Source organism: Gracilinanus agilis, chromosome 2 (genome assembly GCF_016433145.1).
Source record: "Gracilinanus agilis isolate LMUSP501 chromosome 2, AgileGrace, whole genome shotgun sequence".
In the NCBI taxonomy this organism is placed as follows: Eukaryota; Metazoa; Chordata; class Mammalia; order Didelphimorphia; family Didelphidae; genus Gracilinanus; species Gracilinanus agilis.
The window spans coordinates 501183978-501209911 of NC_058131.1; positions in this window are offsets into that span (position 1 = coordinate 501183978).

Genomic DNA, 25934 nt, shown 5'->3' on the forward strand with positions numbered 1-25934 from the left:
AAATGAAAAAAAGGACAAAACCCCAAATCCGTTCCTCAAGGCCTCAGAGAATAAGGGGAAGGGAAAGTTGGCTCTTTTCCCACCCAGTTTATTTCATGGTGCTCCTGCTGTGAATGAATGAGTGGCATCCTCAAATGCCACTAGAAAAAGAGAATGAGACTGTTCCAATCTAGTGATTTTAAAGATACGGCCAATTCTAGCTGGCACCTGATGGAAAGATGCTACTCCCCAAAATGTGCTAGACATATACAGAGTGTCTGCATTACATCAAAATCCCAGTATGCTAGGATCATAAATTCAGAATTAGAAAAGAGAATAGATCTAGAGCAAGATGGGATTTCAGATATCAATTCTTCTTACACATGAAGAAACCAAAATTTGGAAAGTTAAATGACTTTCCCAAAGTAACATAGTAAGACTCTTGGATAGGATTGTAAACATAGGTCCTTCCATTTCCAGCTTCCACTGTATCATACTACTAGACTCTAAGAGTTTTGCCACTTCCAGATGCTATGATTTGTTAGCCTGAAGTCTATTGACCCCATTCTTTCCACTATGGGAATATACCATCCTCATTAGTGGCAGAGATTTCATGCCTTCCCAGTGGGTCATTTCCATTCCCTGTAGTTTTATGTAAACAAAACTCAAATCTTCTCTGTCCTGTATTTTCCTAGGAATAACATCACAAAAGGGAGAGAGACAAAGAGAGAGTCAGAGAGAGAGACAGAGAGAGAAGGATAGAGGGAGAGAGGGAGGGGAGAGAGAGAGAGAGAGAGAGAGAGAGAGAGAGAGAGAGAGAGAGAGAAGGATGGAGGGAGAGAGGGAGGACAGAGAGGAAGAGAGAGAGAGAAGGATGGAGAGAAGGAGGTAGGGGGAGAGGGAGGGGAGAGAGAGAGGTAGGGAACATGGGGGGGAGAGAAAGTGAGAGAGAGAGAGAGAGAGAGAGAGAGAGAGAGAGAGAGAGAGAGAGATGGATAAAGATAGAGCTGGGTAGATGATATAGCTAGATAGATTACCAATATTGTTGTTCAGCCTTGTCCAGCCTTTGTGATCCATTTGTAGTTTTCTTGGCAAATAACTAGAGTGACTTGCCATTTATAGATGAAGAAACTGAGGCAACAGGGTCACATGATTTGCCCAGGGTCACACAGCTAGTATGTGTTTGAGGCCAGACTTGAACTCTGTTCTTCCTGGCTCCAAGTCTGGTGCTCAATCTCTACTGTGCCATCTACCTGGTCCAAGGTGAAGTGACCAGTGCTCAAAACCACACAGGTTTTTCAGGGCAGAATTTAACCCAAATGTCCTGACTCTAAACCTAGAGCCTTTTCCTCTAGAATGGAATGGTTCTTTTAATTTTGCCTTTTCTACTCTTGTTTCTGTATGGGGTTGGAGTGGGAGGGAAGATGTGCAACCTGGGAACTTTAAAAATGGAGCATCGGTCATCTCCAGAGAACGCTTGGGACTTTGACAACTGCTAAGAAACCTTCTCTATAATAAGGTCCTTTGTTTATATTTTGAGAAAGATGTGAAAGTGACATTTTTCAAGACTCTTTTCAAGGAAAAAAGCCTATTTTCGCATTCTGTGGGATGTGTCGGGGTCTCTGCTGTGCTATGACACCACAGATTTCATCAAGCTATGGTAATTTGCATGCTGGATGTCTCTGTGGAACCTGCTCCTTGGGTGAATTTCTATTCATGGCTTGATCATCTTAATATGTTTGCATCACTGAACACTTGGCCGAGTTAACTGATCTTCCCATACCCCATGCTTACAATTCATTAACAATCATTTCTCTTCTCTGTAAGAGGCATGGAAAAAAAAACACCACAACAACCCTGTGTTTGCAGGGGTTGAGGGTGGGGAGTGGATAGGAAGGAAAATGCCACAAATAGCAAAAATAAAAGAAGAAGAAATAGAGTAATAGTTAATAGCCTCTTGGAGCTAGAAGGGAATTTAGAGATTATCTAAGAGCAACTTCCATCTCTTTTCTCTGGCTTCATTTTTGTTGTTCAGTCATGTTTGATTCTTCAAACATTTGGGATTTTCTTGGCAAAAATACCGAAGCAGTTTGCCATTTCCTTTCTCCAGCTCAATGATGAAGAAACTGAGGCAAACATGAGTGAAGTGACTTGCCCAGGGTCATGCAGCTAGTGTAGGAGGCTGGATTTAAACTTAGGTCTTCCTGATTCCAGACCCAGCACTCTATTCACCGTGCCACCTAGCTACCTCATTTTACTGGGAAGGCAACAGGGGAAACCCAGTGGAATCATTTATAGATTCTGGGAAGGGGGAGGGAAGAGAGGAGTGAAAGAAAATGAATCATGGAAACATGGAAAACTACATATTTGAAAAATAAATAAATAAAAGGAAGGAAACAGAGACTCAGAAATGAAGCAGCTTGACCATGTTCACATAGATGAAAGACAGACTGAGGTCTAGAACCTAACTCTCTAAATGCCTAGTCCACTGCTCTTTCTACCATGTCAGATTGCCTTTAGGTCAGGTGGGTGATGCAGTAGATAGGGTACTGGCCCTGGAGTCAGGGAGATCAGAGTTCAAATCCACTCTCAAGCACTTATTAGTTGTGTTTGACCTCTATTTGTCTCCTTTCCTTCATCTGCAAAATGGAGAATGATAGAACCCACTTCCCAGGATTGTGGTAAGGATAAAATGAGATCATACTTGTAAAAAATGTTTTAAAGCTGTATATAAATGCAACTGTTAATGTTATGGTTGTAATTATTATTTTTAGGGGTGGTGTGCTATTTAGCATTCCAATATTTCATATTTTGGTGGGGTTCAGTCTACCATGAAAGACAACATCTGATTAGACAGAAATCTGAAAGGAAACCAGTGTGCTGGTATGATCTCTTAGAAGATTATCCACTTGCCCCACAGGTTGCTGGGGATACTAAAGAGGAATAAAGAAAACATGGTATGACACAGGTATGAAGACTGAAAATCTCTGTACTAGGGGCAGAGTGGATAGAGAGGTGGCTTGGTGGATAGAGAACCAGACTTGGAGTTGGGAGGACCTGGGTTCAAATCTGGCCTCAGACACTTTCTAGCTGCATGATCTTGGGCAAGTCACTTAACCTTATTTGCCTAGCCCTTGCCCTTTTATCTTAAAGTTGTTACTCAGACAGAAAGTAAGGGTTGAAAAAAATGCTTACTATGTTCCAGGCACTAGTACTGGGAATATGAATACAAGTACAAAGAAAGTCTGTGCTCTCAAAGTTGTTGTTTATCCATCCTCCATTTTCAAAGAGGACCAATGGCATCAAGGCATAAAGTCTTTTAAAAAAATTATTTAGACTATTTCTCCATGTTTACAAGATCCATGTTCTTTCCCTCCCCTCTTTCTTCCCCCACTCCCAGAGCTGACAAGCAATTCCACTGGGTTATACATCTGAAGACATAATGTCTTGACTTGCTGGGGAATTGGATTTAAGTGAGGCAGAGTTGCACCAAGTCATCATCCTCACTCTCTCTCCAGAGTCACTGAAGTCTAATGGAAAGGCAAAACTCAAGATGACTGGTGATGGCCTGGAATGCAGTGGATGACCTTGGCTTCTTCAATGTGTGGCTAAGTTTTCCACAGCACCCATTTCTGCCATCTTCGTGGCTGTGGGAACAACTTGTTCTCATCAACCCATTCTGCCGGGGAAAGCCTTCACATGTTTGTGGGAGACCCTCCCCTCACTCCCCGACAGGTCTGAGGTCTGTCAGTCACCCTTGACTTTGTCTAGCCCTTCTGCTGAGGAGGCTTTACCAGGCTGTGGCTGTTGCACATGGCACAATTTCTTGTAGCCACAGGTGAGAGTTGGGGGCTAGGCGGACACCAAATATGGATGAGCAACCCTGAAAAGCACTCAGCAAGGCTTCACACCAGGGATGCTGGTGCTTCTGGAATAGTCCTTGCTCTCAAGGAGCTTACCTTTGAAAGGGGGAAAGATAATACACAAAAGAAAATGAAAAGGGGGTGATGGATACCCAGCTAGAGGGCGTAGTGGAAAAACCCCAGAATGTAGGCTGGACAGGAATGAGACACGGCTGGTTTGGCCTTCCTCCTTTTAAATAGAGATAATGAGAGGAACCATCCAACCAAAAGAAGAGTATGCAAGATACTTACTTTACTGAGAAAACTGTGGCTGGTAGACTTTAAATGACTTGCCCAGGATCACACAGCTAGTAAATGTTTGAGACCATATTTGATCTCAGGCCTTTCCAGACTCTAGTTAACTCTATTCATTGTCACCTTATTGCCACATGCCATCTTGCTACATATAAGACTACATAAACTCTAGGGTCTCTTACAGCTCTGATATAGTATGATTTCATAATTGTACTATGAAAAGAAATCCCAACCTGGCTGTTACATTAAAAAAACATGCTAATGAAATGAAGCAATTTTATTTTAACAATGAAAATAATCTTCTGTCCATCCCATAGGTGCTAGGTATCAGTAGTCTGCCAGATATAATTAATAAACTGCCCAGAAATGGAAACAATTCCAAGATGCTATTCTTGAGTTCCCTCATTGATGCTCCCCTGCCTTAAGTCCTCTAACCTTACTCCACCAGGCTCTGAAAGCTTCCATCCCTGCCAGTGTGATTCTCCATCTGTCTCAGGTATCTGTGGGGGTCCCCATGTTAGCTGTGATCACTTTGATCCCAGGCATGTGCTGTACTGCCTATAGGCAGATGGTGCTCCTGACCCTCCATCAGGAGGGCAGGCCCTTTGAAATATCTTTCCACTAGCAAAGAGAGGTTCATGCTGATCACCCACATTCTCTTTCCTGGTCCACCTTATGACAAGCTGGAATAAGTCCAAAGAAAGGTAACCAAGATGGTGAGTGTCCTGGAAACCTGTCATCTAAAGACTGGATAAAGGAATGTGTGATCTTTAGCTTAGTGATGATTAGGAGGGACATCTCACCAAATAAACCAAGTGTTACCATGTAGGTCAGCTAGGTGGCACAATGGATTGAGAAACACATTTAGAATTAGAAAGATCTGAGTTCAAATCCTGCCTCTGATGCCTATGACCCTGGGCATGCCACTTTTTCAGACTCAGTTTCCTCCTGTGTAAAAAAAAGAAATGGTGATAATAGTATCTACATCACAGAGTTGTTGTGAGAATCAGATGATAGATGTAAACGCTTTACAAACCTTAAAGGTCTATATAAATGTTTGCTATTAGTTTCAAAGAATCATTATTGGAAGTGCCTTCAGAAATAGTGTAGCCCATCCTTAATACCTCTGACTTTTACATGGTTATATATCTATATATAAGTAAATATATAGATATATATATAGATATATCTGAATGGGGAATCCACTACCAAATAAAAGCAGCCTTTTTGCGACAGACCTATCTATTCAATGGGTGAGGGAAGTGGGAAGGACTGAAAACAAATGCTTATTAATGAAAAAGAATACAAATTTTAAAAAATGATACTTAGAAGAAAGAAGGGAAAAACTAATAAAAATGAATATCCAGGGAAGCTTTGGAGTAGGAATCACAAGAAGGAAGCCTAGCAGAAAAGAAAGAAATAGCACATCCCCACTGGGGTTGGAGATGTAGAGATGATGGGGAGGATGTAATAGACTGATAAGGAACACTGAGCTTGAAGTCCTAGAGACCTGGGTTTCAAGTACTGGCTCTTTTATTTATTAACTACATGACCTTGAGAAGTCATTTCACCACTAGAATCTTCTAATTTCTTACCTTTAAAATAAGAAAAATAATAATAATACTTACATTATTTATTTTATCAGGTTGTTGGTAGGAAAATAAGTTATAATCATATATTCAATTCACATTTTTAAAATAATTTTTTCATAAAAATACTAAAAGAAATCCCAACGAAGCAAATGATATTCTACAATTGTTTATGAAATCAGAGGACCTGCATTCATATCTTGACTCCAACTTGCCAGTGTGGGATCTTGGCAAATCACTTACCCTTTCTTCTTTTCACTTTCTTCATTCTATTCAATGAGGGAAACTAAGTAGAGGATCTCTAAGGTTCTTTCAGCCCTAGATCCATGATGCAATGATTTCTGTTCATAGGTCCCTTCCAGTTCTACAGTCTTAAAACTCAACAGAACCTATTATGCCCCTCAAATGAGCAAAAAAATTAAAGATAGAAATTGATCAATTTTGGAGGTGTTATAGGAGGATGGACACACTAATGCAGTATTGGTGGAACTCTGAAAGGATCAAAGCATTTTGGAAAACAATCAAGAATTATCCAATTTGTTCTCATCCACTTTACTCAGACCTCTCAAAATGGCTATATATACTCTAAGAAGATGAACGAAAGAAAAGAAGGTCCTTTTCACAGCAATACTATTTCTGTGGCAAAAACCAAACCAAACAAAAAAAAAACTAGAAACAAAACCAAGTACTAATCAACTGATGTTGCATGGATGTAATTGAATATTATTGTGCTGTAAGAAATGATGAATATGAAGAATTAAGAGAAACCTAGGAAGATCTGAAAGATACAGAGTGAAAATAGCAGGACCAAGAGAACAGCATGCAGGATTACAATTATGGAAATGATAATAACCCCAAAAAGCAGCTGAAGTATGGTGAATTGTAATGAATGATATTCAGACCTGGACAACTGTTAAGATAACCTACCTTCTTTTTTTTTTTCTCTAAGTAAGAAGTGAAGATTAGGGATGTGAATATGGTATACACTGTTAGACTTGGACATGGTTGCTGGGTTATTGGCTTTTGTTAAATCCTCCTGCCTTATTTCAAGGAAATATTTATTGGCAACCAGGGGTAGTGGTTTAAAAACAAAAGACAACAATCCCACCTTCAAAATGAATTCATAAGGAGAACCTGGGAAGATTATGCTCTCCAATCTCTTCCCTTATCTGTAGAATCATCAGTGGCAGCTTGCTTAATATACTAGTTGCCCACAATCCCTGATCTCCAAAATGAGATCAATTGGAAGGATAAAAGCCTGAAACTGACAAGGCACTAATAACTGTAAACATGCGGATATGAAAATCTCATCTGATTAGTTAAAGTTCACACTGTGAACATTGATATTTGCTGCAAAATGGGAAAAAGCTTGGGAACTGTTCTTTTTCCCCCTCTTCTTTTTAAATCACTCAAAAGTGTTTTAATGGCTGTTGAAAGAAATTATTGCCGGAGCAATCAGGGCTCTCTGTGTGAAATCCCTTTAGTGGAGTTATGCCTCCCTCTCCAGGCTAGGGACATTTGGGCATTAAAAATTACACTGAGCTGCATCTGCCTACCAGTACCAACTAATCCTCTACCAGAATAGTGAGAGAACATACCCCGTCACCCAGAAATCTAATACAGTTATGTCCAGATGGTGGATTCTTGGGCAAGGATATCAAGCAATAAGCAATAAATAATGGTGAGAGACTGACTGATACTCAGACAAAGGTCAGAGTACCAGAACAGAATGTGATTGCATCAGTTTCAATCCCCTCACTTTTCATTGGGCCTCAATTTCCTCACCTGTGAAGAGACTTGTCCAGGGTCACTCAAAGAGTCAGTAATCTCTGTCACCCGGGCAGGTAGAACTCTGGACTTGGAGTCAGGAAGAGCTGAATTCAAATCCAGATTCAGATAGTTCTTACCTTTGTGACCCACTGACAAGTCACTTTACCTCTAAGCTTCAGTTTCTCCATCTATAAAAATGGAGAGAATGACTGAGTTCTTCACAAAGTTGTTGAAGGTCAAATGAAATAACATGTAAAAGTACTTTGAAATTTTTTTAAGTTGTCTATAAATGTTTCCTATCATTAGTGGTTTAGAAAACAGATCTTCTGGAAAATGACAAACGTTGAAGGGAATGCAGGAAAATTGGGACACTAATACACTGTTGGTGGAGCTGTGAACTGATACAACCATTCTGGAGAGAAATCTGGAACCATGCCCAAAGGGCCATAAAACTGTGCATGCTCTATAATCCAGCAATACCACTACTAGGTCTGTATCCCAAAGAGATCAGAAATAAGGGGAAAGGACTTACTTATACCAAAATATTTATAGCAGCTCTTTTTGTGGTGGCAAAGGACTGAAAACTAAAGGGATGTCCCTCGATTGGAGAATGGCTGAACAAGTTGTGGTATGTGATTATAATGGAATACTATTGTGTCATAAGAAGTTATGAACAAGAAGATCACCAAAAAAACCTGGAAAGACTTATATGAAAAGATGTCATGTGAAGTAGCAGAACCAAGAGAATGTTGTACATAGTAATAATAACAATTGATGATGAACTATGAATTACTTAATTATTATCAACAATGCAAGGATCCAAGACAACTCCAAGGGACTCATGATGAAAATGGTTATCAACAACCATAGAAGGAACTGATGGAGAAGGAAGTGAATGCAAATTGGAGCAGACCATTCTTCACTTTGTTTCTTTAATGAATTTTTCTTTAGTGTTAAGTGATATGTGTCTTCTTTCACAACATGGCAAATTGGAAATATGTATTGCATATTGCACATGTAAAACCTATATCATATTACCTGCTGTCAGGGAGAGGCAAAGGATGGGAAGGAGAGGACATGAATTGAAAAATGTCAGAAAGCAATTAATAAAATCATATCTACATGTAATTTGGGGAAAAAATAAAAGTTTTTAAACAGGAAAACAGATCTGATCCCAAGTCTAGGGGATTTCCTACTATATAAAGCTTTCTAATAACATTCATAGTAGCATTTATGTAACATCTACTATGTACCAAGAACTGTGCTAAGCATTTTATGAATATTATCTTCTTAATGTTCAAAAATTCTGTGAGGTAGGTGTTATTATTGTCCCCCTTTGACTGTTTATGGAAATACGGAATGTGAGATAGATAGAGGTTTACCCGACTAGTTAGTGTGTGAGGTCAGATTTATGAAAAGTGGTCCCAACAGTTGTGGTTTAGTTAAGAGAGGACTGGACTTAGAATCCAAAAGAACTGGGTTCAAATCCTGTGTCTGAAACATATTAGTTTTATGGCAGCTGAGGGTTCTCTCCAGTTACTCAGGTTCATGATCTGGGAATTGTTCTTTATTCTCACTTAACCACTATAATCCAATTAATTGCTAATCCTTGTTGATTCAACATCCTAAACATTTCTCACATCTTTCCCCTTATCTCTACTCACACCATAACCACCCTATATTGGTGTGGGAAATATTTAGAACAAACAATTTGATATGGTTTCCTTTTGTAACAAATCAAATGAGATTACATGCAAAGCTCTTCCAGACCTTAGAGCATTATATAAATGCAAGCTGTAATTTGTAACAGCAGTGGTCTTAGTTGTGTGCTTCTACTAGGCAGATTTAAAAATTTCTCCTAAACCAGATAAAAACAGGTTGAATTTTCCCCTTCTTTCCTCCCTGACACCATTAGGTAAATCTGTCTATTGAATGCTGGACTTCATGCCACATTTGTATTTCATTGCTATCTTTTGTTGTGTTTGTAATTCTGTAGTTTTTTAAGAATATTACTCCAAGGAAATGTTGTAGCTCTTAAAGAGCACACTTCAGTGACTGTTAGTGATTTTTGCAGTGGCTATTGCTGTTAGAAAGTTGTGTTTTTCAAGAATCATTCAAGCCCACAATGAAATAGGATTGAATTGAAGTTCAATGAAAAGCACAGTAGAAATTGATAAACAACAAGAACTAATAAATTATTGCTGCAAAGTAACCTAATTAATCCTAGAAAAGGAGGAAAGATCTTTTGAGGGACCTGACAAGTAGAAGAGATATTACTGAATGTAAGCTCCTTGAAAAAAGTTCTATCTTTGATCTTTGAGTCTCAAGCACTTATCACAATATAGGTGCTTAATAAGAGTAACTAGGTGGTATAGTGAATAGAGCACAGGCCTCAGGAATCAGAAAGTCTTTTCTTTATGAGTTAAAATCTGGCCTCAGACACTTACTACTGTGTCTGGATAAGTCACTTTACTCTGTTGACTTGGTTTCTTCTGTAAAGTGAGTTGGAAAAGGAAATGGTGAACCATTCCAGTATCTTTGCCAAGAAAACCCCAAATGGGGTCATAAAGAGTTGGATACGACTGAACACAATTTTGTAAATGTTGATAGAGAGAACCTATACAAACAAAAGCTTTTGGCGGGGAGCCTCAATAATTTTTAAGTGTGTAAGGGGGTCCAGAGACTAAAAAGTTTGAGAATCACTGCTCTAGTAAAATATAAATCCATTGAAGATCAGGATTGCCTCAATTTTTGCCTTTACTTTTCCAATACCTAGGACAGTTCCTGACACATAGTAGAGACAATAGAACCTCATTTTTACTCAACCAAAATGTTGAAAATTGTACATAATAGTCAACTCCATTATTTAAGAAGTTTGTCTCATATGAATATACCTTGTACCTAGGCACTTTGTCCATTCTCTTAAACTTATCAGCGCTATCAACATCACTACTCTTGTACTCTGGGGCCATTATTAATAACTAAATCATATTAATGGAACAAATGCACTGCTCTACTAAGGATACTACTTGTTACAAGTGAAAACTCTAAACAAAGACTGATGCAGGAACTAATATTTGGTATGAAACAATGTAAATGACTCATACTAAAGCTTCTCAGAGTGAGAATGAGCAAGATTGGGCAAACTGCTTGGGAAAATGGCACAGATTTAGCACTTAATTAAAAAAATTTTATTTTACATATTTTCCTGCCTTTTGTTTTTTCAGTTGCCAATTGTGTATCCCTGAATCTCATTGAGGAGTTCACGTGAAGTAAGGACTAACTATACTTACTGATCGATTGATTCCTCCCAAGGAAGCAGGCTCCAAGGGGTTAAATAACATCATTCAGTCTAGGGTTCCTTTCTCCGAGATCACACTACTTCCAGAGATGCTAGATGGCACCATATTACTCGGCGATGTGTGTTCTTAACCAGAGAGCGATGTCATGGAAGAAACCCCGTCCCTTCCCTTGGCGCTTCTGTCACAGTCATGGCTCGACTGGACTGTGGCTTAAACTCATTGTGCCATTTCTTATGGCAAATGAACCAACCCTGTTATGAATGCTCTCACTCTGGCCTAGCGACTCACTCTGCCACCTCAAAGGGAATGACTGACTTAGAGTCTTTACGCTCCACAGGAGGGCCCCAGAGCAGGAATGTAAAGGAAGATTCAGCCTGGCTCAATAAAACCAAATCCTTTTGTTCCCCCTCCCACTCTTCTTTGTGCCTTTTTACATTACAATCAATGGTGGCTGTGCTTTGGGAATATTATCAGAGGCGTGATTGCAACCTCTAACATTCTAATCCGCAGGGTTGCTGGAAGCATTAGAACATCCAGGATAAATTAATTCAGTGTAAGAGCAAGCTTTGAAGCTAGGAGCATCACTGGGCTTTTGAAGCTTAAGCCCTGTTTAGATTACTTGATTAAAGTGGTTGGGTCCAAAGCTTCACTGATCAATATATTTTCCTTAAGAGCTGCATTGATATAAAAACAGATTTAACTGGATCCATGTGCTCCCCCTGCCTGAGATTTTTAGAAAAAGACAATGAGATAAGATACAGCCAAATAATTTTTAACAGGCCAGGGACTCTTCCAGTAATGGGTATCCACAAAGCATGTTTACTGAGTGAGTGTCTTTGTGTGTGATTGGACCTATTAGTTCTGAGAACTCCCAATAAGGAAATTCCCTCTACCAATGCTAATGAGCACCTGCTTAAGTTCAAGTCCTGCGTCAGGCATGTACAGGTTGGGTGACCCTGGCCACTTAAGTTCTCAATGTCCCTGGGCAACTCTCTAAGAGTATAAATTGCAGAGCAAGTAGGTGCCTGTTCTGGGAGACTCTATATTCTTTTATTTATGTATTTTATATTTATCTAGAAGACTATAAATTTCAGGGCAGCTAGGTGGCACAATGGATATGGTGCTGAACCTGTAGTCCGGAAGACATGAATTCAAATCTGCTCTTAGCCGTTTACTAACATGTGACCATGGACAAATCACTTAACCCATCTGTCTTGGTTTCTTTGTCTGTAAAATGTGAGAAATGATGGCACCTATTTCCCATGATTGTTATTAGATTAAAAGAAATAATATTTATAAAGTGCTTTGTCAATCTTAACATTTTATTATTATATTATATAATATATAATATATTATATAAATATTCTATTTCAGTAAATGAAAGACCTCAACAGGAGTATCCTATATCCGTGAATTCACAGATTTGGTTGGGAAATAGAGAGAGAGATTGATAGAAATAGAAGATAAAGAGATTGACAGATGATATATAGACAATTGGATGTATAGATAGAAATAGGTGATATGGAGACTGACAGATGATAGGTAGACGATTGGATGGATAGATAGAAATAGATGATATGGAGATTGACAGATGATGGATAATTGGATGTATAGATAGAAATAGGTGATATGGAGACTGACAGATGATAGGTAGACGATTGGATGGATAGATAGAAATAGATGATATGGAGATTGACAGATGATGGATAATTGGATGGATAGATAGAAATAGATGATATGGAGATTGGCAGATGATAGACAATTGGATGGATAGATAGAAATAGGTGATATAGAGATTGACAGATGACGGACAATTGGATGGATAGATAGAAATAGGTGATATAGAGATTGACAGATGACGGACAATTGGATGGATAGATAGAAATAGGTGATATAGAGATTGACAGGTGATAGATGATTGGATGGATACATAGAAATAGGTGATATATGGATTGATAGATCATAGAAAGACAAATAGATGATTAGATAGACAGGTAAATAATAATATAGAGACAGAAGATAGATCAATGTAGATATATGTATATGTATATATCATATATGCACGTGTACACTTAAATTTGTAATATATGTGTGTATTATGTATTATGTATATGTATTATGCATGGACCCAATCCCACCTCTCACAACATGGTTATATATTTTCTTTTGGTTTCTGGTGGTCCATGTACTGATGGAGGTGAGGCAGGGTGAAGGTGATGGAATGTTTATATATATATTCCCTATAAATGAGAAGCTGAGGTAAAGCTAAATATGGCAATAGGTGATGACAAAAGAAACACAGGAAGACATGAAGAGGGAAATCTAGGCTATCTAATCTGTACAATCATGCTTTCCTCTAAGAAACCATATGACATAAAGTTAGATTTGTAATCAATATTCCTGATTACAAGTCTCACAGAGGTGATAATAATAAATAATAATAAATATTAGCTGTGAGACCATGAGCTTATCTTCTGAGAGGCTCAGTTTCTTAGTTCCTAAAAAAGGGATGATCAGGTGTGCACAACCTACCTCACAGAGGTAGAGGAAAGCATGCTGCTCTCCCTTAAAATCCATCTTTAAATGCCTGTGGGAATGGTGAAGGGTTTAAGGTGAGAAAGTATTTAATAAGTTAACTGAAATGTAGGACTTTTCTCAATACAGCCCTTTGAGAGGGTTATTATACCCATTGTACAGATGAGGAAAGTAGTTCAGAGAAGCACACAAGTAGCAAATGGCAGAGTCTTTGGTGTCTTAAGTCTAAAGCTCTTTCCATATCAGTAAACACTTCATTTATTCAATTAAAATCATAGCTGTTGTGGTTTGGGACATGGATTGATTGATTTAGTGCCAAAGGTTTTAAATGTTGATAATAATAATAATAATAATAATAATAACTGGTATTTATATGTCACTTTACTAAGTGTTAGACATGTTATCTCTTTTGTTTTTCAAAACAACCCTGTGATGTAGATGCAGATACTATTATCTCCATTTTGTTGTTGTTCATCCTTCATTTTTTAAGATGACCAATGACATCACCAGTTGATATCTTGACTTACTTGTGAATTGGATATAAGCAAGTCAGAATTGCACAGTCATCTGCTTCACTCTTTCTTCCAGGGTCTTCAAAGTCCAGTGACAAGACAATGGCAATGGCCCAAGAATCAGTGGATGACCTTGGCATCTTTGATGTCTGACCAAGCTCTAAGCACTCCACAGCAAGTGCTTTCATCTGCCCACCAGGAATAGATATCCCTCTGTCACTGATAGGTCTCAAACCTGTCAGTATCCCCATTTTACAGATGAGGAAACCAAGACACAGAGAGGTCAAGTAACTTGACTAGGGACACACAACTAGCAAATGTCTGAGGCAAGATTCAAACCCAGGTCTTTTGATGCTAAGTCAAGCTCCCTATCCACTGTGACACATTGCCTCTCTGAGGTAAGAGATACGCCCGTGTTTTTGTAGTAGCAAAGCAAAAGGACTGAGCTAGGAGTCAGGAAACCTGGCTTGTAATCACAGACTACTTGAATGAACATACATGGGTTTTGTCCCCTTTCTCTGGTTGGTTTCCTCATCTGAAAGATGAGTGTAATGCCTTCCCATTTATTTTTATTTATTTATAACTCAATTAATTTAATTGAGTTAAATAACTCAATTCCATGTTTATTTTATCTTAGCATGGAGCTAAGTTTACTGAAAACAGGATTCCCTGCCCTCATGAAGTTTCCTGTCTCATGAAAGGAAAGCATTATGCTATCATACAAAATAATGCATAGTAATAAGAGATCTGCTAACAGAGCACCATGTGAGGTCTAAGGTAAGGTAGTTTTCAACCAGAGATATCAGGAAAGATTCCCTGTAAAAACAGATATATGTGTTGGGACTTTTAGAAGTTGTGGAATTAGATATTATATGTAAAGCACTTAAAAAACCTTAAAGCACCATACGAATGCTGGTTACAATAGTATATTTTCAATTATATGTTGTATAACAATTATTTATTATTATTATTTTTAATCTACAGTCCCTAGACTGGCAGTGACTTCATTTCTTGAGCCTTTTACTATATTGCTGAGCTTGAGCAATTGTTTATAAAGCAATATAGGAGGTTCCGGGTTAAGATGGTGGCAGAGTAAAAAGCAGCTGCTTAATCTCTCCTAACCCACGCATATAGGACTCCTCAAGGGGACATAAAAACAAATCCAGACGAACAAAGGGACCCCACAACAGGGCGCCGCATTGAAGGTACATGGAATTGGGGCATTTCCACACTATAAAGGGGTGAAACAGCTCTCACTAAAACGCAAGCTGAGCAACCCCCTCCCCCACCCCCCACATCACCTACAGTGCCAAGGCCAACGCACAAGAGTTAAAGCAGGTTTGGGGCACCCATTAAGTCATTGGCAGCTCCAGGGCCTGCTCCTGAGAGCAGCAAGACTTAGGACCCCAAGAGGCTAAAGAACACACACGGACTTTGAATATAGACCCTGAGCCCTGGCGTGGGTGAAGGCATTGACTTAGGTGCGGACAAGGATCTTGAGTGCAGGCTTGGACCTCTAGTGGGGACCCTGTGCAGACGGGAACACAGCTATGGAAGCAGCGCCCTGAGACTGCTGAAGAAGCCTCAGGAAGAGGGGCAGACCAGGGACAACCAGGAGGCTTGACCCCGAGAACAATGAGACCTGAGACCTCGGGAGCCTAGAGAGTACAGACAGACCCTGAGTGTGAGGATAAAGCTGAGAAGGCACAGGGCTAAAAATGGCAAGCCAAAATAGGGAACCCCAGAAGAGAAAGATCATCAAGAAGAAATCTGTAACACTCAACAACTTTTACACAGAGAAAATCCAGACAACAGAGCAAACAGCAGAGGAGAACAAACAACTAATCATATCCAAACCTTCCCAAAATAATGAAAACTGGTCACAAGCTATTGAAGAGTTCAAATCAGAGATGATGAGAAAGATGGAAGAGATCTGGCAAGAAAATAACAGTTTAAAAGGTAGAGTTTTGCAATTGGAAAGTGAAGCCCAGAAATCAAATGATCTGATGAGCAAATTGAACACCAGAAAAGACCAGATTGAAAAGGAAAACCCATCCCTATAAAGCAATATAGGGGTAGGCTGGTGAATATTTCACAACCAGACTATGTACCAAAAAAAAGTTTGCACACACACTTTTAAGGACTAAACAATCACCAAAAAAGTTAATCAATCCCTAATTTTTAAAGCCTGCTGATTTTTGATGTTCCCACTGAATGGAAAAGGGAAGGGAAGGAAATAAGCAGATATATTCTGCCTATGGTGTGCCAGACACTGTAAGCACTTTGCATAAATATCTCATTTGATCTTCACACTAACCTTGGGAGATAGCTGCTATTATTATCTCCTTTTTATAGTTGAGGAAACTGAGGCAAACAGAGTGGTTTGCTCAAGATCTGACCACTAGTAAGTATTCAAGGCCATTTTTGAACTCAGATCTTCCTGATTTCTAGACCCAGAACTTGGGCAATTGTGCCTACAACTCCCTCTAAAAATTAATAATGGAGGGGCAGCTAGGTGGCTCAGTGGATTAAAAGACAGGTCTGAAGTCAGGATTCAAATCTGACCTTGGCTGCTTCCTAGCTGTGTGATCCTGGACAAGTCACTTAAGCCCCATTGCCTAGCCTTTAACAACTCTTCTGCCTTGGAACTAATACACAGTATTGATTCTAAGATGTAAGACTAGGATTAAAAAAAAATTTAATAATGGACTCTCTAGTTAGGGCTGACTCCAGCACACTCCTGGTTGTTATAAAGACTAAATGAGGTGTCAGATATGGAGGTATTTTTAGAAGTATTAATCACTATACAAATAAGGCTAGGTATCAATGATAATCTAGTAAATTAATATGGTGACAGTCAATGAACAGAATTCCAGTTATAGACTGAGAAAATGTGAATTCAAATCCTAGGCCTGAATATTATTAGTTGTGTGACTCTGAGCAAGTGTTTTAAAATCTCTGTGTGTCTCAGTTTTCTCTTCGGTAATATGGAATCAATAATATTTGCATTACCCACCTGGCTGGGTAATTGAAACGAAGTCCTTGGTAAACTTTACAGCCTTCTAGAAGTGGGAGTTGTTATTAGGCAGGCTCCCCCAACCCCCCCAGAAATGTAGCTGGCCTACTTTCCCCTATGCAGGCAGCCAATTCTCTCTACAGTGTTGAAAAGGAGGAAGCATGACAGTCGGTCAGCCCACAGGCACAGTGCCCAGGCATAGAGAAGCCACCTGTGCCTGGAAGACATTCAGTTCTGTGGGAAGGCAACACATTAAACAATTGGTCCTCTCCAGCCACTCTGTATCCCTTCTCCCCAGGCAACCCATAAAATCTGAGCTTCTCAGGAAGGAATCAGATTAACCAAAAACATTCTCCTCCTACAAAATCTGGCCCACCTGCTACAAGAAGGGGAAGCACAAACTGGGCACGGGCAGCCACACAGTGCCAACACTTTGGGGAATGAGTGTCACCACAATGAGTCTTGTGGCACGGAACACATTCGTTTCTTCACAGTTTCTTGTAGTTGATACAGTGTGTGGGATCCAGGAGCCTCCATCCCACTACTTTTTCACTTTAAACATTTTTATTTATGTTGCAAAAACATGACACAGCACCATATGCTGATGATTCACTGGAGTTTATTGCGAAGCCGTCAATAAGTGCAATGACTGAATTTTTCTCTCCAAGGAATCAAGAGCTTAAAGAAGCATGTTTAATTGAAATACACTGGGATACATTCATGAGATTTTCAGGTTTAACAGGTAAATGAATGAGGTTCACAAACTCATATCATCTATTGTAATTGATCAAAAGAAACAGTGTCCAAATGATGGGAAGAGATAGTTTTGCTCTGCTCTGAATTGATTAGACCATAGCTAGAGTACAGTGGACCAGATTTGATGATGAGGGCTAATTCAAAGGGCAGGGGTATGCTGGAAAATGCTTAACAACCAACTCTTTGGGTAAAATGACATACTTTTAAGTTTACACAACATATTGAAATGTTATCCATCATGTAGGCTTCCACAAGTCTAAACCAGTGATGGGCAAACTACGGCCCACAGGCCAGATGTGGATCCCTGAAATGTTCTATCCAGCTACGAGACATTATTCCTAATCTGACGAATGCAATGAGTAGGATACAATACAATGAAACTTCAAAAGAATTGCCTTGAAAACAGACTGACAGATGGTCATTTCCTTTCCTTTGGCTCCCTCTTTAAAAAGTTTGCCCATCACTGGTCTAGACTATCAAAAATAATAAATCAATCCCTGGTTTGTAGAGCTTGCCCATTTCTGAGATGTAAATGCTCACTCTGAAAATTTCATAATACTGCCATGTTCATGCCAAAACAAGACAAGATGTTCCCTGAAGTTCTCCCCTCTGCCCTGCCCCAGACTTTGCTGCTATGCTTTAGCTGCTACCTTATTTTGAAATTTCCCTCAGTACTTGGGTCTTCTCACCCTCCACCATGCTGACTCCTTTCTCCTATTGGTGAGTTTCTTCTGGGACCCCTATTTTATGGAAGTGCCCAGATTGGCCAGCTTTCCTTCTCTCTCCTGTTTCTGCTTCTGACTTTCTGGGCTTTGATACCATGTCCTTGTAGGACCTTCCACTCCCCTTCTACACACCACACACATATTTTTAAGCTCTCCTTTATATGTTGTCTTCCCTCATGAGAATGTAAAGTCCTTTAGAAGAGAAACTTTTCTTTTGCCTGTATTTGTATTCCTTAGCACTTAGCACAGGACCTGGCATGTTCTTTTCTTTCTTACAAACCCTTACCTTTTGTCTTAGAATCAATACTAAGTATTAGTTCTTTCTTTTTTAATTTTTTAATTTTTAAATATTTTTCCATGTTTACATGATTCATTTTCTTTCCTTCCCCCCTCCCAGAGCCAACAATCATTTCCACTGGGTTGTACAAATGATATCACTTGATACCTATTTCCATATTATTCATTTTTGCTATTGAGCGAGTTTTAAAGTCTTAACTCCAAATCGCATCCCCATATATACAAGTTATAAATCATAAGTCATATATTTTTCTTTTGTGTTTCTACTCCCACAGTTCTTTCTTTCAATGTGGATAGCATCTTTCCCATAAGTCCTTCAGGAGTGTCCTGGTTTGTTGCATTGCTACTAGTAGCAAAGTCCATTACATTGGAATGTGCCACAAGGTTTCAGTTTATGTGTACAATGTTCTCCTGGCTCTGCTCATTTCACTCTGCATCAGTTCTTGGAGGTCTTTCCAGTTCACATGGAATTCCTCCAGCTCTTTATTCCTTTAAGCACAATAGTATTCCATCACCATCAGATACCACAATTTGTTCAGCCATTCTCCAATCGATGGACATCTCCTCATTTTCCAATTTTTTACCACCACAAAGAGCACAACTGTAAATATTTTGGTAGAAGTATTTTTCCTTATGATCTCTTTGGGGTACAAACCCAGCAATGGTATGGTTGGGTCAAAGGGAAGGCATTCTTTTAAAGCCTTTGCACATAATTCCAAATTGCCTTCCAGAATGGTGGGATCAATTCACAATTCCACGAGTAATGCATTAATGCCCCAATTTTGCCACATTCCCTCCAACATTTATTATTTTTCTTTGCATTCATATTAACCAATCTCTTAGGGGTGAAGTGGTACCTCAGAGTTGTTTTGATTTGCATTTCTCCAATTATGAGGGATCTAGAACACTTTTTCATGTGCTTATTGATAGTTTCAATTTCTTTATCTGAAAACTGCTTATTCATGTCCCTTGCCCATTTGTCAATTGGGGAATGGCTATCTGAAGTGAAAGAGAGGTAAGGAGTAGACCATTGGTGTTATTGTGTTATTGTGTTGTGTTATTAATAACACAAGTTATTGTGACTTGTCCAGGGTCACACAGCTAGGAAGTGTCTGAAGTCAAATTTGAACCCAGGATCTCCCATCTCCAGGCCTGCCTCTCTATCCACTAAGCCACCTAGTTACCTCTGGTACTTTTTCTTCTTGTTGTTTTTCATCATTAGTTCAAGCTTAATAATTGTTTGTAGCCTTGCTCGAATGTACCATATTCCAGTACATCCTTAATCTATGAGACTCTCTGACAAAGTAATTGCATAACAATAAATAAGGTACAGTCTACACACAACACTTATTTTATTTTATTCTGAACTTAAAAATAAAACTAAATAAGCATTTCCATACACAAAGTAATAATAATAATAATAGCTGACATTTATATAGTGCTTACTATGAGCCAAGCACTGCACTATGTACTTTACAATTATTGTCTCTTTTGATCTTCATAGCAATCCTGAGAAGTAGATGCTATGATTAAACTCATTTTAGAGTTGAGGAAATTAAGGTTTTAGGAGATTCATTTTACAATGAGGAAACTGAGGCAGGCAGCAGCTAAATGATTTGCTCAGGATTACACACCTAGTATCTGAGGATGGCTTTGTACTCAGGTCTTCTTGACTCTAGATCCTGCATCTTATCCAAAAATAACAACCAAAAAGGAAAAATTGTACAGGAAACTGTGGGCCTCTATTATGTACAAGTTGCTTTTATTTCTAAATATATGATAAATTTAACATGTAACCAGATGAGTGCTGGGGCTAATTCATATCAGCTTGTGAGATGATTTTTAAATTTTCATTGTGAGTATTTATACCTTCCTTAAAAATTGGCAAATGCTAAAAATCAGGACTTAATGTATTATTTCACTGATTGTTGAGATTTAAGAAAGCAATGGAGAAAATGTAGATGATACTTAAAAGTGTGGCCTAAGTATAATTCCCTTCCCTTCTGCTTGTCCTCACTCATGCAGAGCTAATTATTAAATATTTTCCTTCACATTACTACATTTAGATTTTTTTTTCATTTTTTTATTGTCCTGCAAAATACACTTCCTTATTGGTCATTATTTTAAGAGCAAAGTCATTCATGCCAAAACGCCCAAATAAAACCAAAGATACACTAATGAGAAAGACGGCTCCAACAGTTCTCTGGAAGTGGATAGCATTCCCATCATGTCTTTCAGGATGGTCCCAGATCATTGCATTGCTGAGAGTAACCAAGTTTTCACAGATGATTATTTTCCATAATTGCTGTTTATGTATACAATGTTCTCCTGATTCTGCTTATTTTGCTCTGCATCAGTTCCTGCAGATCTCTCCAGCTTTTTTCTAAAATCATCTTGCTTATGATTAAAAAAAACAAAACCCTTACCTTCCATCTTGGAATCAATTCTGTATATTGGTTCTCAGCAGAAGAGTGGTAAAGGCTAGGCAATGTGTGTTAAGTGACTTGTTGAGGGTCACCCAGCTAGGAAGTGTCTGAGGTCAGATTCGAACCTAGGACCTCCTGTCTCTGGATCTGACTCTCAATCCACTGAGCCACCTAGCTACCCCCTTGCTTATCATTTCTTATAGGACAATAGCATTCCATCACCAAAATGTACCACAACTTATTCAGCCATTCCCCAATTGATGGACATCCCTCAATTTCCAATTCTTTGCCACCACAAAGAGAGGTGCTATAAATATTTTTGTACAAAGTAGGTCCTTTACCCTTTTTTATTATCTCTTCAGGATATAGACCCAGTAGTGGCATTACCCAATCAGAAGATATATACATTTAACTTTCAAAGCTGGATTGCTTGTCTGTGGTTCCTTCTGGTCTTCCTTCTATTATCTTCTATGCATCTAGGAGTGCTTCAGTCATCCTCTTCTTTCTTTTCTTTTTCCCCCTCTTCCTTCTTCTTGGTTACCCTTTAGCCAGTCATCCTCTCCCTCTCATCTCACTTTAAATTGAGAAAAACAAAAAACAAAGCCTGTGTAAAAAATAGATGTAGTTAAGCCAAAAGACAAAAATCTCCACTTGGGCTGTTTTCCTTAAAAAGTATGTCTTATGAAGCAAGTAGGTCGTTCAGTGGATACAGAGTCAGGCCTAGAGACAGGAGGTCCTGGGTTCAAATCTGACCTCAGACACATCCTTGCTGTGTGACCCTCGGCAAATCACTAAACCCTGATTGCCTAAGTTCTTACCACTCTTCTGCTTTGGAGCCAACACTAAATAGTTATTTAATAATTTTTTTGGATATTTAATGAATTAATGAATAAATTAAGGCAATCCAAGGAGTTTATACTTTAAAAGGAAGAAATAAGGTATGAACACAGATAAATAGATTACCAATTAGAACATAAGATGAATAAGAGTAATAGAAAGTGATATGAGATCAGGAAAGAATGGAATTAGTTCTCTGGGCTTCATTTTTATAGGAGAATAGACTCACCATGCCTCAGGGAGGTTAATGACTTGCCCAAGATTCACCACGTATCTAGTGGTTGAGCTGGAACTAAACCACATGGTCTTGCATCAGGAATCAGAGTAGCAGGATTCAAACCCATTTCTACCCCTTATTACTTTTACTGGGGCTTAGGACAAATCCCTTAAACTCCAGTTTCCTCATTTGCATTTATCAAGTACCTCTGTGCTAGGCATCATAAGGAACTCAAATAAAACACAGTTCCCTGTACCTGAGGAAGAAAGTCATTCATTCAAATTTTATAAATGTTTATAAAGCACCCACTGGGTGTAGAGAAAAGCAGATGAAGTGACTAGATTACTGAGCAAACCTCAGACACAGACTTACAGCTCTGTGATTCCAGGTAAGTCACTTAACCCTCTTTGCCTCAGTTTTCTTATCTGTAAAATGAGCCAGAGAAGGAAATGGTAAACCACTCCAGTATCTTTGCCAAGAAAACTCCAAATAGAGTTTTCTTGGCAAAGATCCAAATAGGATCACAAAAAATTAGACAGGACTAAAATGGCTGAACAACAACAACACCAACAATACAAGGTGTTGCGAGTATGAAGTCGAGCATATGGGGTTTAGCTAACATATGTTCCATATGCTCATGCAGCAAGATAAGACCCACGGACACAGATGAATATGTGGCAAATTTACACAGGAAGAGTATGTAAGTATACAAGGTGCTATGGAAGTGGATAAGGGGAGAAAAATTTCATCCAGCTGGAAAGATCACAGAATACTTCATGGAAGAGATAACACTTAAACTTGTCCTTGAAAGATGTCAACTGGTAGAAGGGAAGTAGATCAGTTTGGCCATTCTGAGTAGTAAGGAAGAATCTGAGTACAGGAAAAGCATGGGGCATGCTCAGGAGGTGACAGGTGATTTAGCCCTCATTCAGAAAGAAAGGGTGTGAAGGAAGAGGAGACACAAAGCATCTTGGGGAAAGGAGGGAATTGGGCAGTGCCATCACCAACTCAGTATCCCTTGATAACCCTTCCACGTACAGAATATTAAACTGGATGCCCATGGCTGAGAGCCAATGTGGCATTTCTTAAATCTAAAGACTTTAAATAGTCCCTTAAGAGTTAATTTCCAATAAACTCAATTTTATTGCTAGTAGGAAAATAGATTCTTAAAGTAAATCAAACACAGCCATAAAATGCCCCCTTCTGGATTGATATCTAGGATAACCACCCAGCCTTTGGTGAGCAGGGGCTTCTAGAGCAGAGCTGTTAAACTTTCTGCAGCATTCCTGAGTAAAGCAGAACCAGGTAAAATGCAACTGGGAAATACTGAACAAAATAAATGAAAATACAACAAAACATAGATGATGTTAATATATGGTTTTCTAAGACAATATACTCTTTCAGGGACCCTTATGTATGGTTTCATGGACTCATCTCTATTTGAGTTTGACACCATTGCTTTAGAGTGCAGAAAAGGGATGCTTACAGGCGGGGTAAAAATACAAATTCTAACATGGATACAGACAACACCCGAGCATCTTTCAGAGATTGCCATGGAAACAGCAACATCATCACTGTGAGGTAGCCAAGTCCAAGGAAGTATTGCCACTGTTTTTTGGGTTCAGAATCTGAATTGACATTTTCTCTACCACATGACTTGTTTAGTAGCAGAGCTGCTAAACTGAACCATTGAGTCTCCTCAGCTTTGGCCCTTCTTCATCCTGACAAATGGCACTTTTGCTTCTCCTTTCTCTCTTGTCAAAACTCTTCCAAGTATCTTGGCCTAAAGGATCACCTGTCCTCACCCTGCTTTCCCCTCCCTGGCAGCAACCTCATTTCCTACTTTGCAAACTCCTCATTTTCTTAGACAAACATAATAGCCTTAGGGATCTTCTAATTCAACTCCCTTGTTTTGCAGATGAGGAAACTGAGGACTAGAAAGGAAAACTGAATGATCTAATCAAACAGCTAGTTAGTGACAGAACAGGGACTCTAACTCAAGTAACCTGGCTCCAAGTACAGTGTTCTTTCCATCATGTCATGCTCAGGAACCTGTCCTTTTCCATTTTTTTATATCCAAAAGGAGCTCAGTTCTTCAGCCAACCCCTTCCCATTCCCCTAATTTCTCTTTCTTATGGATCCCCCTAATGAGCAATACAAAGAAAAACAATAATTTCAAAATTATAACCATTGCTTCTTCTGGGAACATCAATCTCCTAGATTTTATTTCATCATTGGCTCCCATGCCAGCCATTTTGGATTCGACACCTGCTAAAGAGAGACTATCTGCCATCTTGAGAACAACGCCTAGAGTACCACAATTCATATATTCTTCTAAAAATGTTTATACATAGCTTCTATTTCAGAATATATCCTTTCACCCTCCCCTCCCCATCACCTATCTAGTGTCAGTCAGTATGACTGCCAGTATGACATGCTAGACTGACAGTATGTGCAATATTTCGTGCCATATATATTTCCACCAAGGAGAGAGGGAGACATTCACTGATTCTTAAAAGAACAAATCCTAATCCGAAGAGCAGATTCTAACCACATATCCACTCTGGTGCCTAACCCAGGACGTGCCCCACTTCAGCCACATCACATAAATAAAGAATGGGAATTAAAGTTTTATAAAATGATAAAAAGGGAATAAAAGGTGTCACTTGGAGGTATTTAGATTTAGTGGTAGAAGAGACCTTAGATATGGTCTAAGCCAGGTCTCATTTCACTGAGGTGGAAACTAAGGCTCAGAGAAGAGATATAAAAATGATCCAAGGTCATACAACTTGGGCAACAGAACAAGGGTCCCAGCTCAGAACTTCTGACACCAAACTGAATGTGTTTTCCACGTACCACACTGTGTTACTTTGAAATGGCAAACCTTGCCCTGTATTCCTTACCTCCTTATCAATCAATCAGCAAACATTCATACTTTCTGTGTACAGAACACTATACTAAATTCTGGTGGAGATAGAAGTTTGAGTTAAAACATGGTCTCTGCTCTCATGGGGCTGAGTTTATTCAGCTTAATTTAATTCAATAAGCATTTATTAATGGATGTCCTCTCTAGACTTGCTCCATGTGAAATCACATCTGTTTCCATATGTTCAATTTTCATGGCTACATAGATAATGACCACATCGATATATTCACTTTCAGTTTTGTTTAGGTGTCAGCTCCTGTGAAGGGCCTATTGGTGATCTCCGAATCCTGAAATAACCTTGGATAACTTTGCATGTATTTTGTAATTTTTTATCTATAAATGTATTATTTTACCAATTTAAAATCTGAGATTCTTCAAGAGTTGGATGGTTTTTAGTTTTGGCTCCTGGCTCCCAGGAGCTCTTACATGCCAATAAATGGGTGTTGAGTTGAATTGAGAAGTGAATGAGGATGAAGGAGTGGAAGCACTAAATCTAGATGGTTCTAGGATTTTTTTTGTTGTGGTGGTTGTTCAGTCATTTTCAGTCTTGTTTGACTCTTTGTGACCCCATTTGGGATTTTCTTGGTAAAAGATACTGGGGTGGTTTACCATTTCCTTCTCCATTTCATTTTACACATGAAGAAACTGGGCAAACAGAGTTAAGTGATTTGCCCAGGATCACACAGCTAGTAAGTATCTGAGGCGAGGAAGATGAGACTTCCTGACTCCACACCAAGCACTCTGTCCACTATGCCAAATAGCTGCCCAATGCAGTAAATGAAAATAAAATATAATAAAAACTAACATTGACAGAATACTTGTAATGTACCAGGTGCTGTGCTAAGTGCCTTACAATTATTATTTCATTTTATCCTCATGACAACCCTGAG